The 12,808-nt window shown below is 37.0% G+C and overlaps 1 protein-coding gene across 1 annotated transcript in view; it reads left to right on the forward strand.

Moving 5' to 3' along the window:
- SPRY3 (sprouty RTK signaling antagonist 3) overlaps positions 1 to 12,808 on the forward strand; it is a 110,538-nt gene that overhangs the window by 88,865 nt on the left and 8,865 nt on the right. Inside the window, exon 3 of the mRNA XM_082447890.1 lies at positions 12,026 to 12,199. The gene's annotated coding sequence lies outside the window, so the exon portion shown is untranslated. The remainder of the gene's footprint in view (positions 1 to 12,025; positions 12,200 to 12,808) is intronic.

Consider the following 12,808-nt stretch of genomic DNA (forward strand, 5'->3'; position numbering starts at 1 on the left):
TGGATTTAAGCAGGTTTGGGTTTTTTCCCAGGTGAGTATGATGAATGGAAAAAGAGGCAAAGGAGTTAATGATATATACCTGGGAGTGATGGTAATGATGGACCATGAAATATAAAGTCAGGTAAGAAGGAACGTAGCAGTAAAAAGAAGCAGGGTCAATAGATTGGAAATCCCAGCAGGGTCAAGAAAATGTTGGTTTTGGGGCATTAGAAAGAGTGAGCAGACAAGATAGGAAGAAATAGGTTGAGAAGGGGATGCTGAGATTGAGATTATATGCATAGTGCAGTTATTTATTAAAAGAAGTTTGGAAAACCAGTCTTGAGGCTCACTTTCCAGAAACAGTTGCCCAGGACAAATGCCACAGAACTGGCCTGATAAGAAAAACTGTTGCTCCTGAATTAGATGCCAAGAAATTGACTACTGCAACAGCTACTGCTGCCAGCACTGATGCTACTACTTTATTAAGAACTTGACCTTGCAATCTCTGTCATCCTTCAAAGCCGAGTTCCTTCACTACTACCTATTCCAGCAAAACAGAAACCATACAATACCACTTTATGCATGTCTTCAATTCCAAATCAAAGTCTCATATCAGGGCATCTGATTGGTAGGACCTGTCATATTCCTACATCTTAGTTTCAACACAGACTAGAAGTTTGAGTTTTGACTTCTACATTTGAGATGTAAGAATTTCCCAAATATAGAAAGGATATTCATGATATGTTGGTCAGACACAAATATAACAAACGTCTAGTACAGAGGTTTTAGAAATTAAAAACATACTTGCCAAAAATTTACTCATTACTAAAGGGGTGACTAGCAGTATGCATGCAACTAAAACCAGAATTACTTAGTTGAAGATTGAACACAGAGACTCTCCCAGAATGCAACACAAAAACCAAAGAAAAGATAAGAAAAATGAAGAGACATGCATATCTTTATGAGAATTCCAATATCTATTGAATGAGAGTTTCAGAAAGGAAAGGAAGGGGAGGGAAGAGAAGGAAGAGACAAAGACAGAGACAGAGAGATAGAAAGAAGAAAAAAAGAGAGAGAAGGAGGGAGGGAGGGAAGAAGGAAGGAATGGAGGGACAGGGAAGAGGAAGGAATCAAAGAAATACTGGACAAAAATTTCCTTAAACTGAAGAATGACTTAAGTCTTCAGATTTAGAGACCCCACCAAGTCTCAAGCCGGAATAATGGGAAGAATGACATGTGCCTAGATAGATTTTAGTAAAAAATTTAAACTCTAAAGCCAAAGAAAATATCTTCTCTCAGGCACTTTTGTGCAGTGCCTAAGTTACACATTCTTATGAGTTAGCGCTGCTGGATCGCTAACTCATCCCCACACCAAAATAAACTCAAATGGATCAAAAGTATATCAAAAAGTATAAAATCATCAAAATATAAGATGTATTAGAAGAAAACATGGGGAGATGTGGCACAAAACCTAGATGTCATAATCCTTTAATGGAAAAGATTGATCAGTTTGACTACATAAAAATTTAAAACATTTGCCCATTTTTTTATTGGGTTGTTTGTTTTTTTGATATTAAGCTGCATGAGCTGTTTATATATTTTGGAGATTAATCCTTTGTCAATTGCTTCATTTGCAAATATTTTCTCCCATTCTGAGGGTTGTCTTTTCATTTTGTTTATGGTTTCCTATGCTGTGCTTTTAAGTTTAATTAGGTCCCATTTGTTAATTTTTGTTTTTATTTTCATTATTCTAGGAGGTTTGAAGTATTATAAATGAAGTTAAAAGGCCAATGGCAAACTGATAAAAAATATAATACATAAAAAATATAATGTTTATACCAGAGATCATGCCTTAATATTTATATTAATATTGATATTTAAATGTATATATCAAATTCTTACAGGTCCAGAACAAAAAAAAACTCAATAGGAAAATGGACAAAGAACATGAAAATACTGTTCTCAAAATGAGACATATAAGTAGCCAACATTTATGTGAAAAAATGTTGAATCTCACTCATATTTTAAAAACCCAAGATTTTTACTTTTCAGGTGGAAAAAGGTTGAGAAATTTGATAATATGCTAAGAATGTGAGAAAATGAGTATTCTTCTAAACTCTTGGTGGCAGTGTAAATTGGTGCATATTTTTTGGAGAACTATTTGGTAATACTGAATATTAAGCAAAATTAAAATACATGTGTTCTTTGTCCCTGCATTTTTACTTTAGAAATTTATCTTACAGATAGACTAGCACAAATATACAAAAATATATGTAAAAGATGTTTATTGCAGCATTGTTTGTAATACAAAAAACCTGAAAACATTCTAAATGTCCATCAGTCAGAGATTAGACTTAGGCACTCTGGCAAAGTGAAAAGGCTTACATGACAGAATTCTATTTTCATGAGGACTAAAGAGTCTCCCAAATGTATTCTTTTTTTTAAAAAAACAAAACAAAACAGCTTTACTGAGATATAATTCACACAATAAAATCCACCCATTTAAAGTGAAAAATTCAATTGTTTGCAGTATATTCATAGAGTTGTGCAACCATCATTAACTAATACCAGAACTTTTCCATCACCCCAAAAAGAAACTCATTAGCAGTCACTTCCCATTTCCCCCTCTCCCCAGCCCCTGAATTCATTAATCTGCCTTCTGTCTTTATAGAATTTCCTATTCTGGAAATTTCATATAAATGGAATCATACAATATGTGGCCTTTTGCATGTGGCTTCTTTCACTTATTGTGATGTTTTCAAGGTTCATCCACGTGGTAGCATGAATCAGTACTTTATTCCTTTCCATGGCTGAATAATATTCTATTGTGTGGATAGACAACATTTTATTTTTCCAGTCATTAGATTGATGGACATTTCTGTTGTTTCTACCTTTTGGCTATTCTGAATAATGCTGCTGTGGATACTTTTATACAGGTTTCTGTGTGGAGCTATGTTTTCAACTCTTGCCATATCAGTTGATAACTTCATGTTTAACATTTTGAGGAACTTTCAAACTGTTTTCCAGAGTGGCTGTATCATTTTTACAATATCACCAGCAGTGTGTGAGGCTTCCAATTTCTCCATATCATTGTCAGCACTTCTTACTGTCTGTTGTTTTGACTTTAGCCATTCTAGTGGGTATGAAGTGGTATCTGTGTTTTGCTTTGCATTTTCCTAATAACTAATGACATTGAGCATCATTTCATGCAGACATTGACCATTGGTATGTCTTCTTTGGAGAAATGTCTATTCAAATCCTTTGCCCATTTTCAAGTCAGTTATTTGTTTCTGTTTCTGTTGTTGAGTTGAAAGCTTTTTTTATCTTCTGTAGATACAAGTTCCTTATCAGATATATGATTTGTGAACATTTTTCTCCCATCACGTGGCTTGTATTTTCACTTTCTTGCTGACATGTTTAGTAGCAAAAAAGATTTTGATTCTGAGGAAGTGCAGTTTATTTTTTATTTTGTCATTTGTGCTTTTGTTATTGTATCTAGGAAGGCTTTGCTTAATCCAAGGTCACAAAGATTTATTCCTATGCTTTCTTCTAAGAATTTTGTAGTTTTAGCTCATACAATGGGTCTGTGGTCCATTTTGAGTTAACTTGCATATATGGTTTGAAGTAGAGGTCCTACTTCTTTTGCATGTAGCTATCCAGTTGTGTCAGCACCATTTGTTGAAAAGACTATTCTTTCACCCATTAAATTGTCCTGACAATGGACCATAAATGTAAAAGGTTTATTTCTGGACTCTCAATTCTGTTGCATTGATATATATATATATATATATATATATATATATATATATATATATATATATATGAAAAACCCGAACGAACTTTTTGGCCAGCCCAATATATATATCCTTATGCCACTACCACATTATCTTGATTACTGTAGTGTTGTGGTAAGTTTTGAAATCAGAAAGATTGAGTAGTCCTATTTTGCTCTTTCTTTTCAAGATTGTTTTAGCTATTCTGTGCCCCTTGCATTTCCATATAAAATTTAGGATTAGCTCATTGATTTCTGCAAAAAATCCAACTAGGGTTTTGACAGGGATTGTGTTGAGTCTGTAGATTACTTTGGGGAGTATTGCCATCTTAACAATACTAAGTCTTCTGATCCATGAGCATGGAATGTGTTTCCATTTATTTAGGTCTTCTTTAGTTTCTTTCAACAATATTTTGTACTTTTCAGTGTACAAGTTTTGTACTTCTTTTGTTAAATTTAATGCTAAGTATTTCATCTTTTATGATACTTTTGTAAATGAAATTGTTTTCTTAATTTCATTTTCAGGTTGTTCATAGCTAGTGTGCAGAAATACAATTTATTTTTGTATATTGACCTTATACACTGCCATCTAATTGACTATGTGTGTGTGTGTGTGTGTGTGTGTGTGTGTGTGTGTGTGTGTGTGTGTATTTTAGACAGAGAAGTTGCTCAGGAAGTTTGTTACAAATAATAATCATGGGCTATTGGGTAACAGCAGTGGAGAAAAAGTCATTTGTATTGTTGAGTGGTAATTCATTGTATGGATATAACCACTCCACCTCTCATCCCCTGTAATGAGTGTAGAATTTGTAATATATCCATAAAAATTGTTTGGGTCCTGATGAACTCACAGTCTAACTGGAGGGTAAAGAGATTATCAGTGCCTAAAACTCAGAATCATAATTCAAAACATGCAGAAAAATGAAAGCGAAATCCTTTCCAATTCTTTCATGTTTTACTCCAGTTTCTCTGAATTCCTTCACATTTTGCTTTAGTAAAAGCAAAAGTTAATGAGGGTACAGTCTTCTTGGTCAGCCGAAAGCTATTTTAGATGCAGTTACCCTTCCCATTGTAACTTCCCCTGTAACTGCTCCCTCGTTAGATGACATACCTACATTTACCTCTCTTGGCCTCCGTTGCCCCATACAAAAATGGGATGATTTTAGTGCCTTACTTGTGGGATTTTTATAAGGATTATATGTATAAAGTATTTAGAATTATACACTGTTAATGAGCAATAAATGCTGCCATGTCCTTAATATTACATGTCAGTCAGTTGGCACATAAGGAAAGAGACATAGCTATCTCCAGCCTGTGAAGATTTAAAAATAAGCAAAGTATCTCATTTTAGGCTTGGGACATCTGCATTCTCTTGACCTATCGGGGGAGGGGGTTCCTAAGAGATTTTCTTTTTAAAAATTGGAGACATCAAGAGGAAAGTGCCCAGAGGAGATAGTGAAGAATACCAAGAAAGCAGAGAAGAGAAATCGGAAAGAAAAGAAAGTTAGGAGAAGAAACCAAGGAAGCCAAGAAGAAAGTAGGTGGTTGGCAAGAGGGGGTATAATAAGAATAAAGTTCATAAAGGCAGGAGAGAGAGAGAGAGGGAGATAGAAAGAGAGAGAGGGAAAGAGAGAGAGGGAGAGAGATGGAGGGAGGGGAGAGAGAGAGAGATCTTGTAATACAGAGCTAAGAGCTTTATTGAAGTTTAACAGAAAAGAAATCCTTGTTTGAAAGGAAGAGACTGGCTATATTTAGTACTGGGTAGGATGTCAGTTCTGAAAATAAACTGCTCCCAGAACCAAATGTAATCCTCTGTGGTGTTGTCACCTGCAGCAGGCTGGCCACCCTGGAACGTGGACACATCACCTACTTCAGAGCTCCTGACAATCACAAGGACTTGCCCCACTTTGTCCCTTTACCCCATTCCTAAGTTTTAAAACGTCTGATTAATGTGGAGAAAAAAAGTTACATAGCTGAAGAAAGTGAAGTGTATGTTGGTATATACGTGGAGCAGTGAAGTGTCCTGCTAAGTAAATACCAGAATATATATATGTCAATGAAAGAGACTTTCCATAACCACCATACATAAAATAGCAAACACCCTTACCCTCAATTACATTCGATGGATAAAGGAAAATGATGGGTGGAGTTGTCTGATAGGCTGTTGGATATATGGGTGTAGAGTTCAGGTGGGAAGTCTGGACCAGAGATGTAGACTTGAGAGTTTCCGTCAAGGACCATGTGGGACTTTTTGAAAATGCAGATTCTCTGGATCTCACCCAAGATCTCTTGAATAAGAATCTCTGGAGGTGAGGCTTATTTCTATTCCTGATTCATATCCACTTTTAAGCTCAAAACCCATGTATAATATTGCCTAGATTACCATTTAGATATTACATGGGCACCTCATTAGATATGGCACAATCAGCATGCCATATCTAATGAGTCACCAAGTCTTATTTATTCTACATTCTACCTATCATGCACTTTTCTTCATCTATACTGTCCCTACCTGGATTCAGGGCACAATCATGTCTTATCTGATTTAGTGACAGACTGTATTGCAGTTTATCTGTTTACATGTCCATTTACTCTACTAGACTGTGAGTAATGAGAGGATAAGACCACTAATTTGTTCATTCAACCAGTATGTATTGAGGGCCTACTACATGGCATATTGTGTCACTTTCATCTCTGTGTCTTTCCCATCAAGTATATTGCCTAACATTAAGTAGGTGCTCAGTATGCTTGTTTTATTGGATTACATTGAAACTTACTATGTTATAGATGAGAAAATAGGGCCTAGAGATGAAAAATGACCTGCCAAAGCCACACAGCAGGTTAGAATACTGGAGTTTACATTTCCTTACTCTTAGTCCAGTTTTGTTTCCTCAGGACCACATTGTCTCTCCCTCCTACCTCTCCATACTCTCGCAGGTTATTTTTCTCTCTCTGACTTTTCTGTACCATTCTCTCATGGTGATATTGCTCCTATACTTGTTTGCCAGCTTCTGTGGAAAAGAAAATAATCATGACCATCCTATAGGCTTCTTGGTTAAGAATCTCTATTTGCTTGGCATTGCTTGATTTATTCTGGCATCATCACTGCTGAATCAGGATGAACATAGGTCAGCTTTTCATCTGACTCCTCTTGACTCCAGTAGAGTATGGATAGAGCTGGCTTCATACAGGAACTTGTAAGCTCTCAACAGGTTTGGGCTGTATTCTGGGAAAAACAGAATGAGGAAAGACTTTCAAAATTTGTGCAGAGTAGGTGTTTTATGCAGACAAAGTAAGAGAGAATGTGTTATAATTATAAGCTGAGGGAACTTATTTGATTGGGTTTATGGATGAAGACACTGTATTGGACCATCATACCAAGCTTTTTCTATGTATTATGTATTTCACTTGCTACAATTTAATAAAACCTAAATAAGCTCAGTACATTCTAGGAATATGAATAAAATATGTGGGTGGTACCTTCTAGAGAAAATTTCTGCTCTGAACTTCTTCAGGCTATGAGTGTAGGGGACCCTCTTAGAATAGCTTATAGACATGTTGTTTTCCCATCTTTGTATCTTTGTTCATTCTGTTATCTCTGCTTGCAATGGTTTTTATTCATTCTCTTATTTATAAAATATTTTCTGAGCATCTACTCTATGCCAGACACTATGCTGAGTTTGGGAGATTCGGTGACAGTTCTTTATGCAGGCCATCCTCTTGGCTTTTGCACATGCTATTCCCTCTGGCTGTAATGTCCTTCTCATCCTTCAAATTCATATTTAAACATTACCTATTTTAGGGAGCATTCCACAACCCCCTCAATACTGGATTACGTGTATTTCTTCTCTGCTCCCTTCCATAGCACTTATCATCCTTTATTACATTTGTGTATTTGATATGTTTCCTACTAAATTACAAGCCACTTGAGAGTAGGGATTCATTTATTAATATATATTAATTAATAATATATGATTATTATATATAGCTTAATATCTATATTAATAATATATAATTAATTCATTTATTTTATATATTAATTTATTACTATATCTTTACTCTGTGGCCCTATATTAAGGTAACAATGGAAACAACTGAGATTATTCAACCTTCTCACCTCTTAAGATGATACCCATCAAAAATAATAATCATGTTAATGATCATTCATTCGTTCAACAATGCCTGCTATGAGCCACTCACTATCTAAGTGCTGGTCATTCAACAACTAAATTTCCTTCTCTCATGGACTTGTCATTCAAGTAGTAAGGAGAGATGTTTACTCTGTGCCAGATACTGTTCTAAGCATTTTACATGTTTTACTCCATTTAATTCTCACAACAACCCTACGAGGTATATTGATAAATTGTACTGATTTTACAGTGAGAAACCGAGGCCCAAAGTGATTAAGTAACTTGGCCAAGGTTATACAACTGGCGAGTTGCAGACCTGATATTTGACTCAGGTCAACTCACTCCAGAACTTACACTCTTAACCACAGAACCCTTTTCTCATCTGCAAATCCCTTCAAGGATTTTTGCTCTAACTATTCTAAATTACTTAATATGCCTGAATATTCCATGTTGTTATATATTCCCTTGCCTTTGAATATCTTGTTCACTCTTCCTGAAATGCCTCCCTAACCTATATCCTTTAGACCTTAGCCTAGAAGTCACTTGTTCTAGGAAAAACCTTGCTTAATCACCTCTCTCCCCAAAAGACCAGTTTAGGTATCTGTCCTCTTCTTTATCATCCTTTATTATAATTTACTGTCTCCCATTCTAGAAAGTGATTTCTAGAAATTTTATTTGTGCTTTAGGCTGTTATGTTTCTAAAAGACTACTTGCAATTTCATGATTTTTGATAGGATATCAGGATAGTACAATTATATACAGAAATTGATGTTGAGACATTACAAAATTCACTATATGATACCTGACAACTTGTTTTACAAACTTGTTAGATTCAGTGTATTTCAGAAAATATGCTTTCTTAACTCTTTAGTTAATGGTGTGCTTGTTAGGAAATACATTTTGACAGATTCATTGAGTTGTCCAAGATCATACAGCTAGTTAGTGAGAGTGTTGGGCGCAGAAGTGAACACAGGTCTGCTGTTTCCCAATCCCAGGCCTTTTTTCTTTTTATAGGCACCTTGCTGACATTAATTCAATTCCAATTAAATTTGGAGACACTGTCTCAGCACAGATCAACCCATCTCTTCTAAAAGCCAGTGATTTCCAAACAATAAATAAGTAACCTTAAAGGACACCAGAAAAATCACTCTTCCCTCCAAATATTGTCCCTACTACTATGTTTTAGAAATGTCTAAATTATAGTTTTATAGTGAATTAATCACATCATTCCACACTTTATAGCAACTAGTTGTTCAGATTATTTGTAACATGACAGTTAACTCAAAAAAGCTTTTGAAAGAAGGGAGAGTATATGTAACAGAATATACTGAATAAGGAGGACAGGACATAGTTGAAAGTGTTTGTAGAAATAAATTAGGGGATCAGTGAAAACTATCATAGGGCTTTAGAACATAAAGGAGTCTTAGTCAGGGAAGGATTTACAGAGAAATTAGGACCTGACGGTAGAAACTGAATAAATATATGTAATTCCTGTGGAGGATACCTATGGAAAGCTGGACTGATAGCCGTGTGCATTGGTATCTGAAAAGAGTGAAACATTCAACTTATGTTGAGGAGAGAAGTGGAATGTATATAGTTGGAGAACAACTTGATTGACAGGCAAAGTAATTTAGACTTAGTGCTGTAGGAATTAGAAATAAGTTTTTGAACAAAGGAATGAAGTGTGAAAATAAGCCACATTTAAGGAAGGTATATATTTGGTGCATATCTGTTCAAATTTAAAGCTGGACTTAAAAAAATAAAAGGATTCAAATTAAAATCATCTCTTCCTTCTCCTACAGGCTACATTAGAGTGAGAACAATTTCTTAATACTCATATCTACTGTTCTTTGAGCACTTACTATATGCCAGGCACATGATAAAACTTTTAAATGCAAGACCTTATTTAATGTATGAGAAATAGCACAATCCTGTGAAGTAAGTACTATTGCTACCTCCACTTTAAAGATGAAGAAACAGGATCCCGAGAGGTGAATTGATTTTCCCAAAGTCAGATAGCTCACAAATTGAGGAGCAAAAATGTGAACCCTGATCTGTTTGACCTGAATCTAGTTAGTACAACTATTGCACATAGCTGACATGCGACAAATACCTGTTGAATAAATGGGTGAATGAATATATCAGTAAATCTATCCTCTTATGCAGATGAACCTACATATTAGCTTTAATGGTTTTCATGATCTTGATAAGCTTAGGTCAGTGTTAAAAGTAAGGAAGAGGTTTGAGCTACAAAAGAGAAGAATTTACATAGGAAAATCTCTTGACTGGAATTTCTGATTGCGTAGAGATATGGTTTTGGTTAGAAATTATGTATATATATATATATATATATATATATATATATATATGTACACACAAACACACAGATGTACATGTATGTATGTATGTGTATGTGAGTGTGTGTGTAAACACGTGCATACATACACATCAACAGAACAGTTTGGAGCACCTTTGACACACACGTACATGCACATGCAGACCCACACGCTTTCTTTTGTTTTCTTAACCCTCCTGAAAGGGTGTAAATAATAGAATGTCAGAGCTAGAAGGGACTTTAGCAATTGCCCAATCAGATGCCCTCAAGTGAATGTAGAGATTGAGGCACTAGAGGGAAAGTAAATTGCAAAGGTCACACAAGGAGTTAGAGTAGATTAAGAATTTGAGTTTCCTAACTCACAGGTTTGTTTTACTTTGAACTGTCACCGTTTACCGGCTCAGTTTTATAGATGGGGTAACCAAAGTATCCTAAGAATGTTGATGGTCAAGCTCCTGCTACTTGTCCATTGAAGCAGGACTTGAAATCAGATCTCTTTTATTTTAAATATGAGGCTTGTTTTCATTCAAGTGCTTCTGTCTGGATGCCCAGAAGGAAGACCTTTTCCTATTGAATTAAATAGTGGACTGAAGATAATTTCCAGAAAGCTTTGTCCTTCACTTTAAGAGAAAATGGCCAAAGCTGCTTTATTTTCAGAAGGCTGGCAGTCCCAAGGAGGCTCCATGAAGGCAGGAATTTTGTCTTCCTGACTGAATCCACAATACCTAGCACAAAAGAAGGCACTCAAAAATATTTGTTGAATATATAACATACTAAACACACAAAGGGAAAGTAATGGTTCCCCAATGGATGATGGATGGATAATCATTATTAGTGCTGAAAAAATGGGAATGACTGTAGAAAAGAGGAGGGAGAAACCCTTAAACAAAGGAGAAGCTCTGTGTCTCTTTAGCTGATTGAAGCAGCAATCACTCAGCAAGGGCTGAGTGGCTTGGTAGGACTGCGATTGGCAGAGATATTTAAATGAGGCCTCCTTAAAATTGTTACTCTCCACCCCACCCCCACTCCTCTTTAAATTCTGTTTCAGTCATTACCCAGGGACCGGATACAGAGATTCCTATGGGGAGTTCTAATGGGTCGATTCAATTTCAACGGGATGACGCCACTTAGCCAAGCATTAAGAGCTATAGCTCCGGGAAAGCAAACGAGGCGGGGGGAGAAAGAGAGGCAGAAAAAAAGACTGTAGCAAGGAGCAATAAATCCCTTCCCTCCCCTATAACCCATTCACAAGACCTCTAGAAAACATCTACATTCACAAAACAGCTGGCTGGCTGAGCTGAACACACTGCAATCTCATCCCCCTTCCTCCCGCCCCCCCCCCCCGCGGCCCGCTCTCTGCAGATTATATACCAACACACCCTAAGCTATATAAATAATCACACACTAGCGGTATCTATTGCTCTGTTGAGATACCCTGTGTCTACAACTGCAGTTTCTGCTGCTTCGGTTCATCTGTCAGATTGGAGGAGGTGGGAGGAGGGAAGGGGGAGGGGAAGAGAAGGGGAAGGAAAACGCTGGAGGAGGGGAAAAAGAAGGAGGAGGAGAAGGGGGAGGAGAAAGAGGCGGAGGAGGAGGGGGAGGAGAAATAGGAGAAGGAGGAGGAGAAAGAAGAGGAGGAGGAGGAGGCGAACAACTTACCCTGCTGAGCTTTCTTTGGGGAATACGTGCATCAAGGTTTAGATCTGCATGTAAAATCCATACAAAGTATCTGCCACTACAAGTCCGACTCTCCTCCCCACCCCGTTTGTTTGTTTTTTTTTTCTTTTCCTTTTCTCTGCTGTCAGAAAGACTGAAACAGAACTATCTCTGTTTCTGGCTCCACTGCCAGTGAAGGAGTTTTCATTCAGACTTTCCGAAGAGAGGTGGAGAAACCTAAAGACTCAGGAGAAGAAGAGGTCCTTTGAGCCAGATGGGGCATTAGTTCTTCTGCTTTTCTCAGTATGGATAAGCCCTTTCTTCAAGGTAAGCTTAGAGATTAGCTCCTAAAGACCTCAGAATTCTTTCTATGAAATGCACAGATTGCCATTCATTCCAGTCATCGTGTGTGTGTGTGTGTGTGTGTGTGTGTGTTTGAGAGCGCGCGCGTGTCTGTGCACGCGCACAAGCGCAAGCGCATGGGTAGAATAAAATGAAAACCGTTTAACTGAGATTTAAATGAATCAGCTCTTGCAGAAAACTATCCGTATCGGAAATTTCTAAATCAAAGGGGAACTTCAAAATAACTCTTTTGTAGCCAAATGTCAATGTAATTTCTAGCCTGTTGACCTTTAAATGAATTTTGGTGCTTGCCTAAGCCCCTTATAGCGCAGCCTAACCACCCAAGCTGAGAACGTAGGGAGAGCCCGTGCTGAGGCCAGTCTGGCTGCCCAGCGGGCATCCTGTCAGTGTAGGGCTAGTCCGCTATTGGCTCACAAGTCTGGGCTGTGCATCGTTCAGATTTCATCACATCACCTTGCCCTGGGTAGAAATGGCGCAAGCTGACACGGCATAACCCCCTACTTACATTGAGTCAGAGCAATGATTTAGAAATCTTTGGATCCATGCCTGGGTGTGTGTGCACATGTCTCTGTG

This window comes from Balaenoptera physalus, assembly GCF_965194825.1.
Source record: "Balaenoptera physalus genome assembly, chromosome: X".
Classification (NCBI taxonomy): Eukaryota; Metazoa; Chordata; class Mammalia; order Artiodactyla; family Balaenopteridae; genus Balaenoptera; species Balaenoptera physalus.